Source organism: Eurosta solidaginis, chromosome 3 (genome assembly GCF_040869045.1).
Source record: "Eurosta solidaginis isolate ZX-2024a chromosome 3, ASM4086904v1, whole genome shotgun sequence".
Lineage (NCBI taxonomy): Eukaryota > Metazoa > Arthropoda > Insecta > Diptera > Tephritidae > Eurosta > Eurosta solidaginis.
Genome location: NC_090321.1, coordinates 71,890,330 through 71,916,701, shown reverse-complemented (window position 1 = coordinate 71,916,701; position 26,372 = coordinate 71,890,330). Strand labels below are relative to the sequence as shown.

The 26,372-nt window shown below is 37.7% G+C and overlaps 1 protein-coding gene across 3 annotated transcripts in view; it reads right to left on the bottom strand.

Moving 5' to 3' along the window:
- qkr54B (quaking related 54B) overlaps positions 1 to 26,372 on the bottom strand; it is a 234,130-nt gene that overhangs the window by 39,159 nt on the left and 168,599 nt on the right. Inside the window, exons 4-5 of one of the 3 annotated variants that reach the window (XM_067772239.1) lie at positions 25,379 to 26,079; positions 24,778 to 25,323 (exon numbers count right to left, since the gene is read on the bottom strand). The exons of 1 other annotated variant lie outside the window; for it this stretch is intronic. The gene's annotated coding sequence lies outside the window, so the exon portion shown is untranslated. Of the gene's footprint in view, positions 1 to 24,777; positions 25,324 to 25,378; positions 26,080 to 26,372 lie in introns of those variants that run through there. One more of the 3 variants, XM_067772240.1, reaches the window with a different exon arrangement.

The window sequence follows — 26,372 nt, the reverse complement described above, 5'->3', positions numbered from 1 at the left end:
CTAGAAAAACGGCTTTTATCTCCAAGAATTCCTTTTATGAGAATAGTATCTCTCGGGTACGAGCGTCAATGTGCTGTTAGAGGAGCGGTTGTAAACCTTCCTATTTCAGACAATTACCACTCTTCCTCGAAGATTTGAGGATGCACAAGTGATCCAAGTAAACTTAGAACGTCACTTGGAGTATAACCATAGCTTTAGAGTAGAAACTATAAGGCCAGCAAGAGTAATAGCAGCACTTCAGTGCCTCATGGATACAGATCTGTATCGTTTCCATAATATTCAATTGTCCGAAAGATGGTTAGCAGACTATAGAAACAACGAAACAGTTCAATTTCTAGCAGATCCAAACGAGGAGACTATCGTAAGAGCATTACAGAGTTCTCTACACAATATTGAAATTGAGGCTAGTGTAGAAGATGAAATAAATCCCGGAGGACAAGAAACTCTTTTGGACAACGAGCCCATTGAAAACCTTTCACTGAAACGAGTGGAAATAACTCCTGGTGAAGGGCGAACTCCCATCGACATTACACGAGACGATGATGCGAAGGAGTTATATTTTCCAACAATATTTTGTGGCAAAAAAAGAACAACTGATCTAATACTTATATAGCAAAATTGTGCGATCAGAAGTACGAAGATATGATCGACGCTGTGCGCGTGCTGATAACTTGCTATGGAAGTATAAATATTATGAATTACATCGCATTATTACGGCAGCAAACATGGTAGACTCAAATTTTGTAACCAACTTAGTCCAACATGATGAAGGATATCATATTTTGAAAGGACTTAGATCATCACCTGCTCACTGGGAATCAGAGAAAAAAAAGGTGTTAGCAATGATTCGTCAGTTTGGTTTGCCTACAATATTTAAAACTTTAACGGCTACAGAGACCAAATGGCCAGAACTTTTGGTTATTCTATCCAAACTTATGGACTAGAAAGATCCTTCAGAACAACTTTCTAATTCGGAAAAAGCTCGCCTGATAAGGACAGATGCTGTCACATTTCATTTCATTTCGTTCAAGATATTTTGATTACCGGTTCAGACAGATGGTAAAGTTGTTGAAATCTAAAATTTTCGAGCCACATATGCTCACTCATTTTTACTGGAGAATTGAGTTCCAACACAGAGGCTCACCTCACTGTCATGGAATGTATTGGTTGAGCGATGCACCTACATTAGAGATAGATAGAACTATAAATGTTGGACCCATTCTTGAATTTGTGGATCGATTTATTTCAACGGATGGATACAATCCAGACGTGCAACAATATGTCGAATATCAAAGACACAGACATGGTCGCGCTTGCTTAAGAGACATAAGAGGTCAGCAAGTCTGCCGCTTCAACATGCCTTATCCACCTATGCCTAGGACTGAAATTTTATTTCCCCTAGATGAAAATGAACTAAATGAAAAGCATGTGGCTTTGTTTAAAAAAGTTAAAAATATTTTAAACCTACATAATGAAGCCGACAACTTAAACAATTTTGAGGAGTTTTTAGTAAATAAAAAAATAAATGTAAGGCGCGATAGCCTCCGAAGAGATCTAAGGCCGAGCTTCTCTTCCAATTTGCGTCCTGCTCCTCTTGCTTTTCCCTACAAATTGGCCGGACGGGACCTACATGTTTTATGCCGACTCCGAGCGGCATCTGCAAGGCAGATGAGTTTTCACTGAGAGCTTTTCATGGCAGAAATATACCCGCAGCGCTTGCCAAACACTGCCGAGGGGCGACCCCGCTTAGAAAAATTTTCTTCTAATTGAAAAACCTTATTTCTAAAATTTTGATATTGCTTTGCCCGGGGTGTGAAACCAGGGCTTATGGTGTGGTAGGCGGAGCACGCTACCATCACACCACGGTGGCCGCCGAGGAGTTTTTAGTACATCCAGAAATTTCGACAACCTACGAGAACTACAAATTGGCTCTTCGGTCAAACTTGAAAAAGGCTCACATATTTCTCCGAAGGAAATTTTCTGATCGACTGCTGAATGCATATAACAGTAATATTTTACGTTTGCATGGAGCTAATATGGACATTCAGTTCATACTTGATGCTTTTGCCTGCTGAAGCTATATCATAAATTATATTAATAAATCGAATAGGTGGGTTTCTCAGCTATTGCGGCAAGCCATGGAAGAAATAAATGAGGGAAATTACACAGTTAAGCAGAAATTACAACACATTGGTAATAAGTTCGTGAACGGCTCTGAAGTGTCCGCCCAAGAAGCAGCCTATAACATTTTAGGTCTCCATCTTTCAGAAGCCAGTGAAGGTGATATTGTTACGATTGTAGTGCAATTCCGCATATTCCAAATCTTCTGCTAACGTTCGAATCACTAAACTGTTGAATAAATAACTCCAATATTGAATAATGCAAAAATGGTCTTTATTAAAGTACTTCACAATAACACTACTATTGCTCGCCAGATAGTGTCTTAAATCAAACTGATTGTCGTGCCTCTACTGTTGCTGCCTTTTATACTGTCTGGTTTCCTCGTTGCATACATCTAGGCTTTTCTATTCTAGAATTTACTAGTTAGTTATCAGCTACAAAATCATCAGCCACAAGTACGTTTATAGCTTCTCATATGCGCGTGTATACGTGAGTAATAGATACTTGCACAAATTATTGCCTTCTTTTGTGGGCATCTCAGATAAGATATATGCATGTGTTTGTGCGTCTCTTCTCCGCTGCTCGTATGGACATATGGGTAGACATAATGATTGATTTAATGATGTGCATACAAGTCACTGCTTAGCATCGGCTTAGAGATGATAGTATCCCTTAGTGTTGCTAATATTCGTCACACTGCTATCCACCTATGTCTGATCGTCCCGATCAGACAAATCTCTCCATCTAAACGCTGCTAGCATCTCCAAATCTACCACTCTTCTACTTCGTGGCTTTCCAATGGTTTGTATGCGGTAGATGGTATTACTGATCTTCTTCACAACTTTGTATGGGCCTTCCCAACTGCACCGAAATTTGGATGGAACACCTTTCTGCCGGTGAGGTTTGTATAACAGTACCAAATCTCCCTCCAAGAAACGTTCCGAATTATTGTTCTCATCGTACCTGCGTTTCATCTTACTACTCATTATCCTGGATCGTTCCGTCGCACTCTGTTGCTTGGCCAATGAAGAACTACTTCGCAGAGCTTGATCTTGACGGATTGACTTTGCATCATCAGTATCGTCTTGAGGTTTCACAACAGTAGTACGCGCTAGCTTGAAACCACCCTTGCATTCTGTTTGGAAAATTCTTTCAGTCGTTTTAGTGCGTCCCTTAGGGTTTGTCAATGCCAGTGTTTTTCTCGCAGGTACCTTCGGTTTTGATTTGTTTGGCCCATTCGTTCCATCAACCATTGTCCGATCTGCTGCCTTTGACTTTTGTCGTCTTTGTCGAATCTCTTTCACCAGCACTCGATTACTGCTGAACCCTTTTTCCAACCTGAAGTTAAGTGGCACATCTTGGTTCTCATGGCGCATAATCCTTCTCCGCATATCGATCCTGATGTCATGGTCAACTAAGAAGTTCACTCCCAATATGACTTCATCAACAATCTCCGCCACAATGAATTTGTGTAGAACCATGACCTTCCCAATTAAAACTTCACATATCACTTCTCCATGGACTTGGTTATACTGGCCCGTGACCGTACGCAACCTTGCTTCAGGTAACGGTTTTACTCTCCTGTTGACCAAATCAGATCGAATTAAGGAATGTGATGCGCCCGCATATACAGTCAGTACACGTTCTTTGCCATCCACATTCTCTCTGATGGTAAGACTGCTCGATTTCCTTTCAATTTGCGACACAAATATCACAGGACATTCAATAGCTGGGGCAAGTTTTCCACCTTTACATCTGACTCGCTCTTGCTTATCTCCTCCAGCTTTGCGTTTACCGCCACCCAAGTTGGAACTACCAGGACCGGTGCTGCAATGACGAGCAATGTGACCTGGGTTACCGCACTTGAAACATTTGATTGCACCATTATTCTTCTGTTGCGTTCCTTTTAAAGCTTCTAAAATTGCGTCTACCCAATCTGGCCTTTCTACTTCCACACGCGTGCTTTGAAAACTGGCTTACACAGAAGCGACGCTTTTTCCTGAATCAGAGCATGTGATACCGTTTCTGCGAATGTTGGCTTTGGGTTTGCGTATGTAGCTCGCTTTGTTTCGACGTCCCGTATGCCATTTATAAAACTCTGGCTTTTTACCCTTTCAGTGTATTCCACGGGTGCGTCCGCATTTGCTAGATGGGCCAGTCTTTCGACATCCGACGCAAATTCCTGCAAAGTCTCATTCGCTTTTTGATAGCGATTTTGCAACTCAATTTGATATATCTACTTCCTGTGTTCGCTTCCGTATCGCTTCTCTAGAGCGCTCATCAATGTTTCGTAGTTGTTCCGCTTCCCCTCAGAAATAGTCTGTAGGATTTCAGCAGCAGATCCTTTCAATGCCACGAATAGTGCAGCAACTTTATCTTCGGCACTCCAGTTGTTCACTGCTGCGGTCTTCTCAAACTGAATCTTAAACCCCTGGAAAGGAACAGAGCCGTCAAAAGAGTTTTTACCTTCGTATTGCTTGCTGAAGCAACTGGGCGATTAGTTGCAACTCCTGTATATGACCTCGCAATGTTTCAACGTCGGAATAAATTTTGTTCTCGAGTTGTAAAATTTTTGTATCTTGCGCCTCCAACCTCCTTCTTGCTCTTCCAGTTGAGCAGAGATCTGCGATGATATCTGTGCTGAAATTTGCGCCGACATTTCGGATATTCGTGCCTCTTGTGCTTCAATCTTAGATGTAATCTGTGTCGGCATTTCTGAATGCTATACTTGTCTTCTGTTCTGCCAGTTGAGATGTTATATTTGTCTTTTGTTCTTCCAGTTGACATGACATTTGCGACGACATTTCTGAAAAGCGTGCCTCCTGTGCTTCCATCTTGGATGTTACTGTCGATGTTTGTGCAGATATTGCAGCCAAAATCGTGTTGAAGTCTGTGCTCGTAACTGTCTGCGATGTTTCGTTTTTCTCTTCAATTTTTGTTGTTGTCTCGTTCCCATCAGCATAAAAGACATAATCGTCCACATTAATTCCTTCTGCTTCCATTGCCTCTCGGAGTCGTGCCTGAAGTTCGAGTTTATTGCCGGTTGTATTCAATCCACTGCTCTCCAACTCCTTCTTCAGTTGCTGGATCTTCAATTCACTCCACTTTGCCATGTCCTTGATGTATTCGAAATCTTCGGAATTTATTCAACAATTCTTCTTCTGACACCAATTGTTACGATTTTAGTGCAATTCCGCTTATTCCCACTCTTCTGCTAACGTTCGAATCACTAAACTGTTGAATAAATAACTCCAATATTGAATAATGCAAAAAATGGCCTTTATTAAATCAAACTGATTGTTGTGCCTCTACTGTTGCTGCCTTTTATACTGTCTGGTTTCCTCGTTCCATAACTTCTAGGCTTTTCTATCCTAGAATTTACTAGTTAGTAATCAGCTACAAAATCATCAGCCACAACTACGTTTATAGCTTCTCATATGCGCGTGTATACGTGAGTAATACTTGCACAAATTATTGCCTTCTTTTGTGAGCACCTCAGATAAGATATATGCATGTGTTTGTGCGTCTCTTCTCCGCTGCTCGTATGGACATATGGGTAGACATAATGATTGATTTAATGATGTGCATACGAGTCACTGCTTAGCATCGGCTTAGAGATGATAGTATCCCTTAATGTTGCTAATATTCGTCACAATATATTCATTAACACGTCTCATCCTGAGAATGGTAAGACCGAAAGCAGATTTAGAGAGATTACCAGGCGATTCAACGGATATTTATGTTCCCAACTTACTGGACCATTATATCCAGAGACCAAGACAGCTAGAACAACTATGTCTTGCAGATTTTGCCGCTTCTTTCCGCTTTTCGAAGACAAGAAGAGAAACTGCAACAGAAAATGAGGCAAACGAAGAGTTGGAACCAGATGCTGAAACTTCTGAAATAGCCATAGTCCCACTGGAATTAAATGATGGGAGTGGTTTTATCAGGCCGAGAAAGCATCCACTTGTATTAAGATGGAGACGTTTTAGTGTTGAGTTTTCTCGACCCGATTATTTTCGAGAAATGGCTATGCTGTTTTATCCATGGCGCAACGAAGTCTCTGATTTAATTGAAGTCGACGTTGAAACAATATGTAACCTCAATAAAGAGATGATAGAGGAGAGTAAGAAAATTTAAAAGTTATCTGAGCATGAACTGGAAACAATTTTAGAGGATTTGAATCAGCGAATAGGACCAGAAAAATTTTGCCAACGAAGAAAATATGACTCCTTCCTTGGATGAGGAATTCAGGGCATTAGCTGTTCCGGAAATCGGAAATAATGTCGACGTATTCCAGAACGACGAGCAAAATATAGACGAAGTTAGACTTATAAGATTGCCTGTCATCATACAAGAAAATGAACTGTTATCGACCGTACGGTCTTTGATTGCAAAGCAGCGGGAATATTTTTATCATGTGCACCATAATATGAAAATTAGGCGACGATTTTACGAATATGTTAACGGTGGTGCTGGAGTAGGAAAAAGCCGATTGATTTCCGCTATATATCAGTCACTGACCACCCGAGCAAACACTTTACCTGGAAGTAACCCGGAAACGGTTAAAGTGTTGTTATGTGCTCCTGCGGGAAAAGCTGCGTTTGGTACTGGTGGATTAACATTGCATTCTGTTTTCGCTTTAACCATCAATCAGTTTTCAGCTGAATTATGCCCATTAAGCAACGATACCGTTAATGCAATATATTCAAGTTTGATAGATCTTCAGCTTATAATAGTGGATGAAATATTAATGGTGGGTGCTAAAATGTTTGGATACCTGGATGCTCGTCTGAAGCAAATATATCGGACTAGCGAGTATTTCGGAGGTATGCCGATTATTGTGTTTGGTGACTTAAAACAACTTTCTCCAGTAGGCGATAGGTGGATTTTCTCACCAAATCAATCGGATCCATATAGTGCGATTACCGGCACACCTCTTTGGGATTTGTTTCGTTACTTCGAGCTCACAGAAATTATGCGCCAAAGAGAAGACCAAGTATTTGCTATCGCCTTAAACCACTTGTCTGAAGGAATATTACCTCTTCAAGACTAGACTCTGTTCCCAACGACTGTATTCACCTCTTCTACTCTAATTCAGATGTTGCAATTTATAATAGTATGAGACTGGCTGAAATTGGCACGGAAGAGTTTACATCTATCGCAAAAGCCCACTCTATTTCGGAGCAAAGTAAGCGTAACATATGAGAAGCAGTTCAGAATTTTAAAATATCAGAGACACAAGGAATGTGCTATCGTTTACAGCTAAAAGCATTTGCAAAATACATGGTTACAGTAAATATTAATGCTTCAGATGGCCTGCTTAATGGAGCTGCAGGTCGCTTGATGCAAATTTACCATCAGAGTAACGAACGTACGCCAACTACTCATTGGATAAAGTTTTCAGAACCAGAATTGGGTGCGATTGCCCGCTCAAAAAAATCTCATTCTCATGAGTCAAGTTGGACCCCAATTGAGAAGGTGGTACGTACTTTCCAGTATAGAAGAAACGACCAAGTTACTGTAGAAAGGAGACAGTTTCCTTTGGTACCAGCAAATCATTTCAACCAAAATGCTCATTTCTAGAGTATCGTGATGAGTTGATAAAAGGTTTGCTAAATCTACCAGCCAATGTAACTGAAGGCAAAGATCTTGTTAACTACGTAACATACAGCGGACGCCCTCTAAAAACTCAAAGTGCAACATGCTCAATAGATATGAGTACTCATCATTTCCCAGAAAAAATCCCCTTTCCCCCAAAATATCGGGGTCCAAGTAAGAACAAAAGTTATCAAAAGAGATGCAAGTTATGTCTACAAAATGGAATCAGGAAAGAAAGAAGCTTTCAATGCAAAACTGAATGTTTTGAAAAATTCCATGTTAATGAAAAATAGTATTTATGTATATATATTTTTATAAATAAAGAAAAGTATTTACATTCAAAGATAGGCATGTTGATTAATATTTCACTGTGGAATTCCCGCATTTTGTATAGAACACCTAAAAGTACTATTAAAAAAGTTAATGCCGTCATAGCGGAAATTCATGGCATTAGTCCAGCAAATTAAAAAAAAAACTATTCAGTGGAAAAAGCGGGAATTACCGCTCTTAATTTTTGTACGGAAACATTAATTGATTCTCTCGAAACCTCCACTGAACTTAATTGAAGCCGAATGTGTTAATTCATGTTCACTCATCAAGTCTTAATTTAAGGACAACTCGTTTATTCGATGCAATTTTTCATGCAACCAATTATGGTTTCAATGAGCCACTCACAAGATGCGTTCGAATATGTAATACATATGCTAAAAAATTATATTTCAGCTTAGAGATAAGTAGCTTTAAGCCTAGTCTCTTTATAATTTTTAATTAATGAGTCTGTTAGAACTATTCGGTAGACAATATATAAATAAATATGATCAAAACATATTTGACGAAGCATTATTTGAACTGAACAAAGTAATGCAATTACTTTCGGGTCCATCGATCAAGGATTTTGGGCTGCCGATGTCAGCTAATACTACTAACTCAGATTTAACTAACAGTGTCGAACACACAAGAGAAACATCATACGATCAAACGAGACTTTTACAAAATATAGTTCAAGACGAGCCACGATTAAACTGTTGTATATGCATACCCATACTATTTATAACAACACAACTTGTACATGCATAAGTGAACTAGGCAATTAGAAAACACATCTCTATGTACAATGACTAATCATTAAATAAAGCACGAAGTTGAAGTCAAAACGTAGTTATAACATGGTGTCAGGTTTTCGAACCATTTAATTAATAATAACTAAACTACTACCATTGGGCCTATAGATTTGGCGGCAAGTAATTTGGCAGTAGAGTGGAAAAATTGGTCTACTCAATTCAAACTTTTTTTACGCGCGTCAAATTTGGAGGACCAACAAAACGCGTGAAAAGTCGCTTTATTAATACATCATCTCGGGGCAGAGTCCCTACAGATATTCAACTCATTTAATGAAGATGTGGACACGGTCGAATACAATGAGTTGATTAAAAAATTCGAGGGCTATTTTGTGCCAAAAGCCAACATAGCGATGGAGCGCCACAAATTTTTCACACGTGGTCAACTTACAGGCGAATCAATAAATGAATATGTGGCTGTTTTAAACAATTTAAGTTCGACGTGCGAATTTGGCAGTCTCCGTGACGACCTTGTCCGGGACATTTTTATATGTGGCCTGTCACACAAATTTTCAAAAATAAAGGAGAGGCTTCTGAGCGAAGGTGACATACGCTTGCAAAAAGCACTCGACATAGCAAAATCCATTGAATTAGCCACAGCTCACAAAAACGTCATTGAAAGCTCGGGGGAACGAGAAGTGAGCACCATTGCGGCATTGACGCGTTCAAACAGCAAGTGCAGCAAGCCCTCTAAGAAGGAGCAAACGACAACAACGAAATGTACGAAGTGCGGACAGTTTCATAAAAACAAATGTCCAGCTGCAGGTGTCAAATGTCATGCTTGCGGTAAGCCCAACCACTTCGCCAAGTATTGTCACAACAAACAACAACGGAAGAAATACATAAAAAATTTTCAGGAAGATGAAAGCGAAAGTGCAAGTGAAGACGAGAGCGAGGAACTTTTTGTGGGCGTCATAAAAACCAAAACTAAAACCACGTCAGTCAGATAGGGAGTGGAACATCACCGTGCAAATTGGCAGCAGCAAGATTATTTGTCAGATAGACACAGGAGCACAAGCGAATGTTATGTCATTGAGTATGTATAATACATTGAAGCTAAACAATTTAAAAAAACATGTCAAAACAAAAATATTAACCTTTAGTGGGGAAAAATTGCCAACTGTAGGCATGTGCAACATACAATTATTTTTTAAACAGAAAGTATGTTCACTTGAATTCTATATTATAAATATGAATTGCAATAATATTATAGGTCTACAAAGCGCCATTTTGATGGATTTAGTGAAACAGGTCAATATGGTAAAGTGCCTAAATAAAAAGTTCGAAGAATATTCAAATGTGTTTGAGGGTCTAGGGCTACTTAAAGATGAATGTAATTTAAAAATCAATCCGGAGGTGGAACCAGTAACATATCCTCCTAGGAAAATTCCATTTACACTGTATGAACCTTTACAAAATGAACTAAATAGAATGGTGGATTTAAAAGTTATTACACCTGTTAAAGAACCAACCGAGTGGGTGAGCTCAATTGTGTTAGTTACAAAACCTAATGGCAATTTACGCTTATGTCTAGATCCACGAAATTTGAATAAAGCTATTTTGCGACCACGTTTTGCGTTTCCGAATATTGATGAATGTAAATCTAAATTAAGCGGGTCTAAAGTTTTTAGTACACTGGATGCGAATTCAGGTTTTGGATGATGAAATTGGATGAACACACCTCCAAGATATGTACATTTAATACACAATTCGGCAGGTATCGGTTTTTACGCTTACCCTTTGGTATCAATGCAGCGCCAGAAATATTTCATGCCGAAATGGTAAAATTATTTTGTGACATTGAAGGGTTAATAATTTACATGGATGAATTTTTGATACATGCATCTAACATCGCGGAACATGACAGAATATTGAAGAAAGTACTGGAAAGGGCTCAAAACGTAGGTTTGAGGTTTAATAAAACAAAATCATATGTTTATAGACGCGAAATTAAGTTCATAGGGCATATTTTTAATGAGCAGGGAATTAAACCAGGCCCAGAAAAAATTAAAGCCATAACAGAGTTACCAGCACCACGTTCAGTGCCTGAGTTGCAGAGATTCCTGGGCATGATTAACTATCTAGGGGCTTTTATAGAAAATATGTCGGCCAAAAATAAAAACTTACGCGAATTACTGAAAAAAGATATACAGTGGCATTGGAATGATGCTCATGAAAGGGAATTCATTAATCTAAAAAATGAAATTACAAGAGCACCGGTGCTGACGTATTTTGATACCCGCAAACAGCTGAGGTTGTCTGTAGACGCCTCTAAATTTGCAGTCGGTGCTGCTATTTTTCATGACGAAAACCCGATTGCGTTCGCCTCAGCCTCTTTGACTAGCTCTCAGATTAATTATGCACAAATAGAAAAAGAACTTTTCGCTATTCTTTTCGGCTGCGACAAGTTCCACCAATACGTTTACGGGTTGAAAGTTATTGTAGAGACTGACCATAAACCTTTAGTATCGCTGTTTACTAAACCTCTTTTTAAAATTCCACCACGACTACAACGCTTTATGATGCGTTTACAACGTTACAACTTACAAGTTGTATATAAGCCTGGCAAATATTTATTTGTAGCCGATACACTCGCTAGAGCGCCATTGAGAGAAAAAACCAACTTTGATGTGGATAAAGAATTGGATTTACAGTGCAATTTGTTAATGTCTCACATAAGACTTTCAGAAGAGTCCATAAAAGAAATAAAAAAATCCACGCAAGTGGATGAAGTCTTGCAAAAAGAGAAAAAGTATGTTAAAGACGGATGGCCATCAAATAAAAAAATAGTTGACCAGGCAGCCATGCCTTACTTTAGTTACAAAGATGACCTTTCAATTGTAGATAATTTACTTTTAAAAAATAATCGCATTGTTATCCCCAAGCTACTTCGTAAAAAGGTTTTATTTCACATACACGAGGGCCATATGGGCGTGCAGCGCTGTCAAAGTCTAGCTAAAGAGTCAGTGTTTTGGCCTAACATAAATAATGACATCTTAAACGTAGTCTCTAGGTGCGAGATTTGCATAAAATACAGAGTAGCAAATCGAAAACAAGAATTGATGAACCATGAGGTACCAGATATACCATGGTACAAATTAGGCTGTGATTTGAGTTCAACAAAAGAACGTATGTACTGGTCGTAGACTACTATTCAAAGTATATTGAAATTGAACTTCTTAACTCGGGTTTCTCAAGCTTGGCAGTAGTAACTAAATTGAAATCTATTTTTGCCCGATATGGGGTACCGGGAATCCTTGTTTCGGATAACGGTCCGCCATTCAATTCTCTTGATTTTAAAAAATTTTGTGTCGAATGGAATATTCAACATACAACTTCCAGCCCATATCTACCTAGGTCGAATGGCCTGGCCGAGAGGTCAATTCAAACCATTAAGAAAATGTTAGATAAATGTCTAGATGAAAAAACCGATCCATACACAGCACTTTTACATTAAAGAACAACTCCGCAAAATAGCATGCCAAGCCCAAGCGAGTTACTCATGTCTCGAAGACTGAGAACTAAAATCCGGCTCGAAGGACCATGAACAACTTTGGTGTCTCTTCGCTACACTCTTCACTTGATCTTTAATAAAAAGACGTTTAGTTTTCGCATTAAACGTTATAAATTCACTTTATTTATAATTAGAATTATTTCTAACCTAGTAGTATTTAATGCTGTTAAAAGCTCTAAGTTTGGATTTTAAATATTCACTTCTTATAAACTTGGTAAACTTCTTCAAATTAACTATGTGTACACGTATTTCATATATGCAAATATGCAAAAAAAGGATCGCGTCCGCGGTTGCCGGTTGATAGTGCAAGACTGTTGGTCGGTTGCCGTTTTGTTGATGGCGATGGCCCTTCGTGGGTGTTGGCACCTTCCAATTCGCCGCGCACGGCCTCGCGTAAGGATGGCGCGCGCCGCCGTCTAATTGGGGATGTAGGCGGCTTAAACAACCATCAATGACACAAAATTTTGAAGCAAGGCTTGTTGATAAATCGGCGTATAGAATGGAAATCGAAAACCAAAGTCAAAAATCAGCTAAAAATTTCAATAAGAAAACCAGAACTCTTAAGCCACTTAATGAAAAGGAGAAAATTATGTATAAGAAATCTCCCACTTCTGTTTGGTATCCAATGACTAATCATTAAATAAATCACGAGGTTGAAGTCAACACGTAGTTATAACATAAACATTGATCAGAAAAAAGTATTCACCGCATTACTATCAACAATTGATAACAATGAAGGAAAATTGTTTTTCCTTGATGCACTAGGAGGTATAGGAAAAACATTTTTAATCAATCTGCTTTTAAAAAAGTGAGATCTACCGGAAAAAATGCGCTAGCTGTTGCGTCATTCGGCATTGCCGCTACGCTTTTGGAAGGAGGCCGAACCGCACACTCTACATTGAAGCTCCTGCTGAAAATCGACACCGATGATAATAACAGCGTCTGTAGTGTTTGTGGAAAATTAAAAAATAAATACGTGACTGCTAATTAATAGTCTGGGATGAAGCTACCAAGTCAAACAAGACGTCTGTGGAAGCGCTGGATAGGACAATGCGCGATTTGCGCAATAAAAATTCACCTGTGGGTTTTCCTCAAATCCTACCAGGTGACTCGAGGAATACGTGCTGACGAAATAATTGCTTCCCTAAAAAGATCCAACCTTTGGCCACATGTCAATAAATTAAGAGCTTAAAACTAATATGACGGTTTCGTCATCTTCACGTGAGAACAGGCTATTACCAGAGATGCTGAGTTAGCAATGGATAGTTAACACAAAGTGAGGGAAGGATTAACCTAAAAAACCTTTGTGTTTTGATAGACAACATCCAAGAGTTAGTCAACAATGTCTATCCTGACATTGATAACATAAGTTATAGGACAATATCATGGTTTAAAGAAAGAGCGATTCTGTCATCAACCAACGAACAAGTAGATAAGGTTGATTCTTTCAAAGAATGATGCGCCGACGAAAATATACTACTCGGTCGATACTGTTCTCGATTTGGAAGAAACTGTTCATTTTCCTACAGAAATTCTAAACTCTTTGAACCCGTCTGGACTCCCTCCCCACAAAATGGTGCTGAAAGTAGGTTGTCCTGTTAGTTTATTAAGAAACCTGAATCCTTTGCAATGGCAAGCGTTTGCTGGTTCCAATTTAAACGTTTACAGTTTCCGGTAAAGACATCTTTTGCAATGACCATTAATAAATCGCAGGGTCAAACCTTCAACGTTGCAGGCTAAGATTTGAGCGTTGACTGTTTTTCACATGGCCAACTGTATGTCGCTCTTTCAAGAGTACCCTCTAAAGAAAACATGTTTGTATTGTCTAATGACAAGAAACTGTGAACGTTGATATAAAGACATTCTGTAATATATTAATTGTTGCAAAAATAAAATAAATAGGTAAAAATATAAAAAGTAGTGTATTTAGTATCAGCATCATCATTATCAACCAATGGACGAAGCAGTAAGCATGAATGGAGTAAATAAAATGTTAAGTGTTGTTTATATAAGTTTCAATGTATCCTAAATTGAATGTATGTAAGTAGAATGTTAATAACATAGTTATGTGAATTGTGTAATTCTAATTAATGTGTTAATTTTTGTTTTGTAGGAGAAAAAGAAAAACTTGTAAAGATGCAAATTGTAAACGTACTGTAAACATACTGACCCGTAATCATAGTCGCGGACTAAAATACTCTTTAGTTAAAATCTTGCCTAAATTAAAAACGGGATTTAAAATTTTGGTTTGTCATAGTCATATTAAACACAGTTTTCAGCTAAAATAAGTATGGACAGGGTATCCGCATGAAAAAAAGGTATTGATTGGCGCTATGAAGACATTTTTTAGAAATGTTAAAGATCACCCTGTTCCTATAACCCTGCTTTCTTGACTCCACGTATAAAACATGGTAATTTTTTACTTCACAAAAACTCTTAAAATAGCACAAAAATTGTCAAAGGAGTACCTGAAAACGCGTTTTGATCATAATCCGGTGGCGGATAATTATCATTCAATTATATTTAAAAGTTATTAGCAAACGTTTTGTAAAAATACGCTGTTTTTTATCAGTCGTCAATTCAAAATTGAGTGCACAATCTTTTAACTGAACACGAACATACTTATTTAAAGAAATTTTACTTAATTTCGTTCTTAAAAAATTATTTAAATCTCGCAACATAAACGAATAGATAGTTAAAGCGGATTTGGGCCCCTTGAAGCAAAGAAAGCAACAAGGCTATCCCCTCATACGCTCGTATTCATGTTGAATAGTTTATATAGTTTGTAAGGATGTTGTAAAGAAAAGTTGTTTGCATCAAGACAGATGTGATGGCCAAAATGATGCAAACCTTAAATGTTAGATGGCCCTAACCGTTAGAGCCGTTTAATTTAATATACCCGAAACCGAATAGGGATATCTCTAACCTCGATACTAATAAGTATGCAGGACATTCAATGATAATCAGGTTAAATCAAATTTAGGTTTGTCTTAGCAAAGTCAGCATAAATAAAGGGAGTTTAGAATAGTTTTCCATAGGAAAGAAGTGACCTAGAATGTTGAGCCATTGTACATGGACCTGCAAAGTGTAAGAGTGTGATAAAGGGGGAAAGTAGTTCACCAGCGCCCGTACCAATCAGTACTTAAAATTTTTGTTGCTAATTCTTGTAGTATTCCGTGTTTTATTTCACGCTTTCTTTTAAGAGGAATTGGCAAATGTAAAGGGGAATAGAAGCACAAAAGGAAATGCCAGCAGACTTGAATTCAAGAATTCTGTAATGTAATTCAATAATTAGAAGTCGGAGATAAGAAATTGTTCTTTTATTAATAGATATTCACAAAAAACCGAATAATTACCCTCAAACGGCTGCGAAACTTGTGAAAATTATATCAGCGCAAAACGCCTTTTTAGTTAATTCTTTTTTGTGTACAACAATATCACCAAAATTACATCAACCACATGAAAGTCTTAAACTTTTTTTTTTGCAAAAATATCTTGACAGTGTACAACTATTACTTTGCCGCCTTCGGATTATTCCTTCCGAAATTAAAACGCTTCATTTGACACCTCTCCCGAAATTGTTTGACATGTATTAAAAATCGACGCCTGTGGTAAATAATTCCTTCCATTGAATATTTATTTCTAAATTTAATGCCAAAATCAGTATAGGATGCTACTTTTTCCTCAAAAGATACTAAAATATCAAAACTCACAAATATCTTTGAATGCGGAATAGTCTTAATTAAAGATTTCCCATATGTGGAGCCAAGTAACCATCGCACATTTTAAGATTGTGTAATTTTCGTCACAAACATATTAATACGCATTCTAGGTATAACAAATTAGCTCCTGACGTATATTTGCTTGTCGGGGAAGCCTTTTTTCACTTCCATTTAAGTTCATCGCGTTTAAATAGCAAATTGTTTAATTTCTCACATTTTTTGACAGCAAACCACCAACTTAAAACCTATTTTAAAAAATTAAAATCGGGCTCATGTAATTTTAAATTTAAAATACTGTTTTTTAGAGATAAAATAGTCTTTAAGTGGACTATAACAGACTTAAAATGATATTTAATTTAGAACCATGTTTCAACCAATAAAACTCTTTTTTTATTTTGACTATGATTACGGGCCACTGTAACTCTGCTTACATACCAAAAGCGGAATATTGTAGTATATTCATAGATAATCAGACCAATTCTAAATATTCTCGCGGATTTTTTTATTCCCGCGGAAAAATCCTCCAATTCTGTTCTTCTAGGGAGAAGAATAATTGGGGAATAGGAATTTCGAATTTTCGAACTCAGCTGTAACCATCGCACATTTTAAGATTGTGTAATTTTCGTCACAAACATATTAATACGCATTCTAGGTATAAAAAACTAGCTCCTGACGTATATTTGCTTGTCGGGGAAGCCTTTTTTCACTTCCATTTAAGTTCATCGCTTTTAAATAGCAAATTGTTTAATTTCTCGCATTTTTTGACAGCAAACCACCAACTTAAAACCTATTTTAAAAAATTAAAATCGGGCTCATGTCATTTTAATTTAAAATAATGTTTTTTAGAGATAAAATAGTCTTTAAGTGGACTATAATAGACTTAAAATGATATTTAATTTAGAACCATGTTTAAACCAATAAAACTCTTTTTTATTTCGACTATGATTACGGGCCACTGTAACTCTGCTTACATACCAAAAGCGGAATATTGTAGTATATTCATAGATAATCAGACCAATTCTAAATATTCTCGCGGATTTTTTTATTCCCGCGGAAAAATCATCCAATTCTGTTCTCCTAGGGAGAAGAATAATTGGGGAATAGGAATTTCAAATTTTCGAACTCAGCTGTTTTGTGAATTAAAATTTCGTTGCGCATTTCTTATTTCGTTTAAAAATTGAAAAGTTTAATTATTGTTGCAAATTTGTTTGAAATTAAGAAATAAAATATAAACAATGCACAGTATTGCATTTCATGTGTTGTTATCGCTGCAACTAACGTTTCAAGGAAACACAACTAATATTTTAACATGACAGTGTTTATTCAGTCTTAATGTGCAAGTTTTAATATCTACAAGATAGTTATAATAAGTAAATGATTAAATTAAAAATTTTGTAACAAGATTCTTACTTGTTCGTTTAATTTCCTCGAAGGTTTTTCTATAAAATGAAGTTGAAGGAAGCGATTTAGATATTACGAAGAAACGCTTCGTTCAATTTCGTGTTTAACGAAAATTTATATGTATAATAAAAGGATGCCATACTTATGAAATTAAATAAAATGAAGTTTAAACTGTCGAGTTATTATGTCATGTTTACAATGTTTAAGGTAATATAAAATCTTGGTTTGATTCAGCGACATCCCGGCCCCCTTGAATCGATTGGATGCCCGAAGATTCACGAACTACGTCTAATGCCGCCAACTTAGAAGCAGGTCTCCGTAAATTTCCTGTAGCTGTCTTGACAATTGCTGATCTGACTTGACCATCAGATGCAGTAAAAACTTCCACTACGATGCCTCGCTTCCATTCACCACGTCTCTCGTTTTCATCGCATATAAGGACAACATCACCAACTTTCAATGGATCTACTCGTTGACACCATTTGCTTCGACGCGTTAATGTAGGAAGGTATTCTAGGACCCATCTCTTCCAAAAGGTCTGCTTCATTTGTTGGAGGATTTTCCATTGCTTACGCAAACAAGCACCTTCATCTACGGACGGTGTTTGAACATCATTCGGGCAGCCTAATATGAAATGATTTGGTGATAGAGGTTCAGCATCTTCCTCGTCTAATGGCAAATAAGTTAGTGGACGAGAATTCACCAAGTTCTCAGCTTCAATTAAAAGACTTTGTAACGTCTCCACTTGGGGCACCTTTGTCTTCAACGAAAAGGAAAGTACTCGCTTGACACAGCCCACCATTCGCTCCCATGCACCTCCAGCTGAAGGATTACCAGGTGGGTTAAACAACCATTCTACCCCATACTTTACACCTTCATCGACCAACTTCCTCTCTACCAATACCCAATCTTCTTTACTCACACCAACGAAATTCGTACCCCTGTCACTGCGCATTCTCAACGGGACTCCTCGTCGGTTTATGAAGTTGCGTAATCACAGTATTAATGCATCAGACGACAGATCCTTTGCTAATTCTAAATAAATTGCTCGTACAGTCAAACATGTAAATGTACATCCCCATCTTTTTTCTTGTCTGCGACCAACTGCTACGTTATATGGTCCGAAGAAATCTACACCAGTATGGCTGAAAGCCCGAATGTACAGAGTAAGGCGATCTCTTGGAAGCTGTCCCATAAGTGGTGGCTTTGGTTCCACAATTCTGTTTTTACATATTTGACAATCTCTTTTAGCTGCACGAACCAAACTACGTAAATTAGTTATCCACAACTTTCTTCTTATAGCGCAAATGATTGCCTCATTATTTTGATGTTTGTATTTTTCGTGATAATGTCTAGCAATGAGGCCGGATAATCGATGCTTATGCGGTAAAATTATCGGCCTTTTTGTTTCTAATGGGACACTATCAGCATAATCGATACGTCCTGATAGCCGCAATATTCCCTCGTCGTCAATTATCGGAGTCAGCTTAAATAACGGACTGTTTTTAGGAATTGGTTTTCTGTTTACTAAAATGCGCATCTCCTCGGGATATACGTTCTCCTGAACGTTATTATCATAAGGGGTTGCCCTTAAAGTACATTGTTGCGATAATCACTTATTATCTGCTTTTTTTTTCCACTTACAAAAAATTATTATGATGTTATAGTAGAACTTATTTTGCGGGTAACCTAATATCAAATTGGTATAATGCTAGTGCGCATAGTATAATGATAATAATATCTAATACGTACCAAGAAGAGTGTTTACAAAAGCAATAAAAATGAAATTGCGATAGCAATATGTATTACGTGCACGTAGATTACTTTCGTCTTGTTGTTCGAAAGATATTGCCCGCAATAGGGATTCATATGTATATACATATATATATATATATATATATATATATATATATATATATATATATATATATATATATATATATATATATATATATATATATTGCATTTATATATATATATTGCATTTGTAAGATACAAGAAAAAAAACTAAATTCAAAATCCTTTTGCCAATTCGTGCATAATCGACGAATGGCTGCTGTCGCAAAAAAAAAAAAATTCTTTAAATTTATGGTTGAGCTCCCAAAAATGAATCGCTAAAATGTTTCACGTGATAGCGACGGCTTATTATCAATAAAATTTATAGAGCTAACTTCAAACATTTTAAAGCGACAAAATATATTCTTAAAATGATAAAAAAAAAATGTATGCCTTTTATTTTTTTTGTAAAGCTAATGCTTAGGTAGGTATTAGGTAAATGGAATTATACTCGTAAATTGCTGAATACAATTTTAGTTATATTTAAAGAGTTTTGTTCAATATAATGTATATAAGATGCATTCTCAAATAAACGGCGTATGTTGGAATTAGTGTTGAGCGTTCTAACAGGTAAGTGCTGCTTGACGTGACTGAGACAAAACTGCCTGTTTATTTGTGAACAACCCTTTTAAAATGTGTAAATAATTTTGAATATTAAACTGTTGTTGCATTCTTTAATATCTTGTCAAGTTGCAAAACATAAGTGTTCATGTAGTAATTCTTTTGGTTAGATAATTAATAATAAAAAAAAATAAATGTAAGGCGCGTTAACCTCCGAAGAGATCTAAGGCCGAGCTTCTCTTCCAATTTGCGTCGTGCTCCTCTTGATTTTCCCTACAAATTGGCCGGATGGGACCTACATGTTTTATGCCGACTCCGAACGGCATCTGCAAGGCAGATGAGTTTTCACTGAGAGCTTTTCATGGCAGAAATACACCCGGAGCGCTTGCCAAACACTGCCGAGGGGCGACCCCGCTTAGAAAAATTTTCTTCTAATTGAAAAACCTTATTTCTAAAATTTTGATGTTGCTTTGCCCGGGAGTTGAACCCAGGGCATACGGTGTGATAGGCGGAGCACGCTACCATCACACCACGGTGGCCGCCTATTAATTTATAATAGTGGAATTAATAATAGTGGAAATCATTTATGTGTAACTTTTTTTTCTATAATAAGTTAAACTATCCTTTCATCTTTTATGTTGATAATTCTTAAAAAATGTCGTAATTTTGACGAAAAAAAGATCGATCCTTGTCGAATGGTTTACCCGGGCTGTATAAAACCCTCTAAGTACCACTTGGAAGTTCCTTTAACTACCCTGCAAAAATGCTCTCGTCATTCCACGCCGTTTGACTAGTTATTATACAGTCATAGGTTATATTCCTAGTCACATTTGCATGGGCGTGGGTAAGTTTCGTGACCAAAATTTTTTGTACGGTAATTATATCTAAAGTTATACCTTGCTGGTACTTACATGGCCGACAGAGTACGAACCATGGGTCTCTGCCGGCGTGTTTTCGCTGGTGAAGGTGACTTTGTCGGTGAAGCCGACGCTGTTGTTGGTTGTGGTGCGCATTCTCGGGCGCGCCGTGTTGGTACTGTTGGTGGTTGTTGCGCTCTGGTCCGAGGTAATCGAATGAACCTGGTGGCGATAAAGCTTCGTGCTGGCCTTTACGATCTGGATGACTTGGCCATTTTGACGTTAGTTGTGTTACGCGGCAGCGTACTGCTGGCCCTGGAGGCGGAATTGGTGGTCGGACGCTTTTCCGAAGGTGGTAGGGTACTTCGTAACGTAGAGAAAGGGGTTTATCTTCGGATTGCAATGGTTCTCGTCAACATTTAGCTCAGTGCCGTCCGAATCCGTATCGGAATCACTAACACCTTCCTCACTAAGTGTGGCTGTGAAACGCCGACCTACTTCACTAGATATTATGTACGTTGCGCTTGTGTCAACACGACACCACCGTGATAAGGTTTATTCCCACTTGTTTGTTCTTCGAGTAGTTGGACCTGCAATTCCTCGTTGCAGTCTTTTGGTTCTTCCACAATGCTCGTTTGAATACGTGCACAGGCGGCTAGGGTGTTTGGCGATTCGTTAAATATAAGTGGGGATGTGCAGTTGACGTAGCAATAATGTTAATAAAGTAGTTGGCGCCTTGCTATTGAAGTTGTGTCAACCGATGTTACACGATCCCTTTTTTTTTTTTATATCGCTAGGCCGCCACAATTTTAGCTGCCGTCAATCACACTTTTTTCCGGAAACTCTTTGCCAATTTTCTCTCTAGTGATCGCAGATCTGTCTTTTTCTTGTTTTCGATACTTTTGTATCGCAACTTTCGCCCCATCGCCAGTCACTAGGTGTGTTCGCACGAAAACACTCCCAAGTGGACCGTAAAGCGCCAAATACACGACACGAACATTTCCGCGAACATTCCCGTTATGTCATGTTTCTGCGACCTTTTCTTTCGTGTATGGTGGTGTTTGCCAGTTCGCGCAAATGTTCGCCAAAAATCAAAATATTTTAATTTTTGGCGAACATTTGCGCGAACTGTTCGTGCGTGTATGGCGAAATAGCTCATAATCGTAGTAATTTCTGAACGGAACAGACGTGCGCGGAAAAGTAAAATGGACAATAAAAAATTTCTGAGTGAATTTATTGAAATGTATAAATCTTTGCCATCATTGTGGCAAGTAAAAAGCAAAGATTATTGTAATAGAATTAAAAAGAATAATGATTATGCGACTTTAATCGAAAAATTAAAAGAAGTAGATCCTGATGCCACAAAGGATACAGTTATAAAAAAAATAAGTAGTTTGCGGGCGCAATACCTCTCTTTTTTTACGCTTAATTGCCACAGCGAGAAATATTGCTGCAGCAAAATTGTTGTCCGTATTCATCGCTGTCTGAAAGGGAACTAATGTTCGGCCAAAAGTTCGTATGGAGTATGGCCAAAGCTGCGAACAAGATTGCGGAATGTTCGCGGAAATGTTCGTGTCGTGTATTTGGCGCTTAACCTTAGACCATAACAGCAGACTGTAACAAACAGAAACAAGAACAACTGTTGAACATTAGGGTGATACCGGAATGGATTTGTAACACGACAGACGTACAAATACCTACAAATATTCAGTGGCTTCTTTCCCTAGGCCCTAAACATGCCCTACCGACGGAAGTGAGTGATTTTCCTCTTTTTAAAGTGATATCGGACGGAGAGAATTACATACAGACGATTAAAGAAAAAGAGAAACAAGAGATAGAAAGGAACAACTTGACGACACTTCTGCAAAATCACCTAAATATGACGAAAACTTCCGTTAGAGATAAATTTACAAAAGACACCCTGCGCTCCACTAAACAATTTTTAAAGAACAACGAACAGATTCTAATTCTCAACGCAGATAAAGGAAATGCTACAGTAGTGATGGATAAAATCGAATATGAAAAAAAGATGCGGAAAATAGTAAATGATATTTCTATGTACAAAGTATTGAAGCGTGACCCCACTAGTAGACTACAACAGAAAAATAATGAAATAGTGGAAAAACTGTACAATAACAAATTCATCGACCTTAAGGAAAAGTACCGTCTTACCTGTAAAACAGCGAACCCACCCAGAATTTATGGTCTGCCAAAAATCCATAAGGCAGGGATTCCGCTGAGACCTATTTGTTCGTCTATTAATACTCCGTCCTACAGTCTATGTAAATTCGTTGTTTAAATATTAAAAAACTAACAATGACATCCAAATTTAATGTAATAGACGCGATGGATTTCAAGATACTTATGTGTATGATGATGAGAGTCTAGTGTCGTTCGATGTTGTTTCCTTGTTTCCCAGTATCCCAGTTGATTTGGCCCTTGATATCATAGATTATAAGTGGAACCAGATAAAAGAGTACACATCCATGACAAAAGAGCTTTTCTTAAGTGTTGTTAAGTTTTGTATGAAAGAAAATCGTTATTTTAAATACAGAGACAAAATATACGAGCAACGATCAGGGATGCCAATGGGATCACCAGCGTCACCGGTAATAGCGGATAACGTTATGGAAGAACTATTAACCAGATTTGACACTGAATCGGTTAACAAACCACGATTACTTACAAAGTACGTGGATGATATATTCGCTATAGTAAAAACAGAAGATACAAACAAATTGCTTAACATACTGAATGGATATCACAGATCCATCAAATTTACAATTGAGATAGAAAAAGACGGGGAAATACCATTTTTAGATACATTGGTAATCAAAAGAAATAATTTCTTAACTATAGATTGGTATCAAAAACCAACAGCCTCGGGGAGGCTTATAAACTTTCACTCACAACATGAAAAGAGAACAATTTTGAACACGGCCAACAACTTCGTCAGACGAGTTCTATCGATCAGCGACAATATTTATCACGATAAAAACATAAAAACTATCAAAAAGATTCTAGAAAACAACAACTTTCCCATAAAGTTAGCATCGAAAATAATTCGTGATTATTATTCCCGACCCAGTGATGTAGGTAATAACGATACTAGAGATGCCAAAATTTACAAGTCTGCAACGTATGTCCCAAAATTATCGGAGATAATAAAATATTCAAACATGTATGATAAAGAGAACGTGCGGTTAGCTTTCACATATGAGAACACCCTACGGAAAATTTTTAGCAACCTTAAAGATAAAATTTCAACACATGAAAAATCGGATGTAGTTTACAAGATTCCTTGCAATGGCGACGGGTCCCACGTATGCGAGAAAGTATATATGGGGACTACAAAAACAAAACTGAAGACAAGGATATACGCACATAGATCTAATATAAAATTAAGGAACAATTTTTCAGACAACAAAACGGCTTCAACATCCCACTGCCAAGAAACAGGACATTATCCAGACTTTGACAATGTAAGCATTTTAGAAGTAGAGAAAGATTATAACAAACGCTTCACATTAGAAATGCTTCATATAGTGGAAACCCCTAACAATAAGATGAATTTCAAAACGGACATCGCGAATTGTTCTCACGTCTACCGCAAACTTATAAAAAACAACAAAAGCATGTGATGCATTTATACAGACCCGCACAAACATAAAAAGTTTTCGTCTTCGTTTCACAACAACACTGTAATGCCAAATATATATGTATGTATCGATGTACTATTCGCCGTCTAACAGTTTGTTGTTTCATAGTTTTTGTTTACAATTACGGGTTTTCATTTGTTTACTCTGTTTAGATTTTTAATCGCTGTTTCTTTTTATAATTGTTATGTTAAATGGTAGTCTTGAAAGCGCATTTGAAGATGTAAGTGGTGTCGATGCATAAATGAACGTTTTTATTAAAATTAAAATTACGTATTGTTTTTTGCAGTCAGTCCTGATGATGACTTCAGAGTGAAGTCGAAATATTGACAAATAATTAAAATAAAACACATCAAATCAAAAAATTAAAAATGTTTTATTTAATCCGGCCTTGAGCTCAAAAATATAAAATAACAGTTTATACTGACGGCCAAAAAAGAAAATAAATTATTTTTTTCTGATTGAAAAATCTTGTTTCTAAAATTATTTATGTTGCTTTGCTCGGGGCGTGCACCCAGGATCCTCGGTGTGGTAGGCAGAGCACACTACCATCACACCACGGCGGTCGTATTTACAACCAAACATTTTTGTTGTTCACTATCGGCGATTTCTGTTTTTTCTTTAAAAGAAAAAGCCATGTTCCTTAAGGCCAGAACACTTCTGCGGCCGCCTAGAAACGTGCTGCGAACACCTAAACCCACATAACAAATGTGTCCATGCACAATTACACACTTAACTACTATATGCCTACAAATATTTAAATCGAGTTGACATTGCACTCTAGTGCTATGCTACTGGATCTGTAATTCCGCATCAAACCCCTGAACTTCTTCGTTCTTCGATGGAGCCTCCCCGCCAAGTGGCATGTAGCACGAGATAATCACCATTTTATATCACTCAGCTGATTTGAAATAAATTGTTCCTACGTCCGGAGAACTGTAAGTATTTTATATATATGTTATATTTTACCAAAATTCATGTCCTAACTTACCTAGTAACATGCTGAAAATCCCTTGATTGAAAGCCCTGAATAAGGACCACATCAACGCCTTCCTGCACCATAAAAACGGCAAGGTTGTCCATAGCCTATACTCAGTGTGTGTCTTAAAATGAACACTTTCTCTCCATACATACTACATGAAAGAAATTCCGGCGCGAGTGCTGGAGCTTAATCTGGACAACACAAAAAGCAAATTATTGTACTTCAGGTTCCGGGCCGACGAGCTGCAAGCCCTGTAGCTTATTTGTATCGCCAACCCCGTGCCGGGATCAACGAAATTTCACCGTAGCGCGCCGCAAGCCACAGCAGCGTAATGCAATTTTTTTTGAAATGAGCAATACTGTCATGACTTATAAGGAGCACGTAGGAAAGGCTCCTTCGCAGCGAGTCTGCAAATATTTCAACGTTTTTCTCTCGATTGTCAGCCTTGGGATCGATATCAGAGTACGATGTCTCCTGGGACCTTAGAGTGCTCTGGCAATAACAATTTCCTTTTGGAGGTATAGCCCGGCCGATTTTCGGGAACGATTTAATATGACCACGTTAAACATCCGCCTTATATGTATGATTTTTCGGAGTGGGTTCTTTTCTTGCCTTTTCCAGGATCATCATCCATTAGATCCAAAAATAGCACTACGCCAAAACTGGTTTTTCTTCAAGCCAAGTTAGACAAGGGATAGCGGAGAATCGTTCTTCGAAAAAAAAAAATACACTGATGATGGCGTTATACATTAATAGAGTGGGTTTAAATCAACCTAACACCTGTACTAATTTAAAAAAATTAATGGATGGTCTAGAAGGTTTCACCTGGTCATACCAAATCGTTCCCGAGATGGTCGGGCTAGTACCTTAATGGTGCTTGGTACTGGAACGTACCAGATCTGCCTCCGGCAAAGAACCATCAACATCGATAACATTCCCCAAAGGCTTTCGGATAGTGTGCTTATGCTTACAACAACAACAACCACGTTGAACTAGCCTGGTT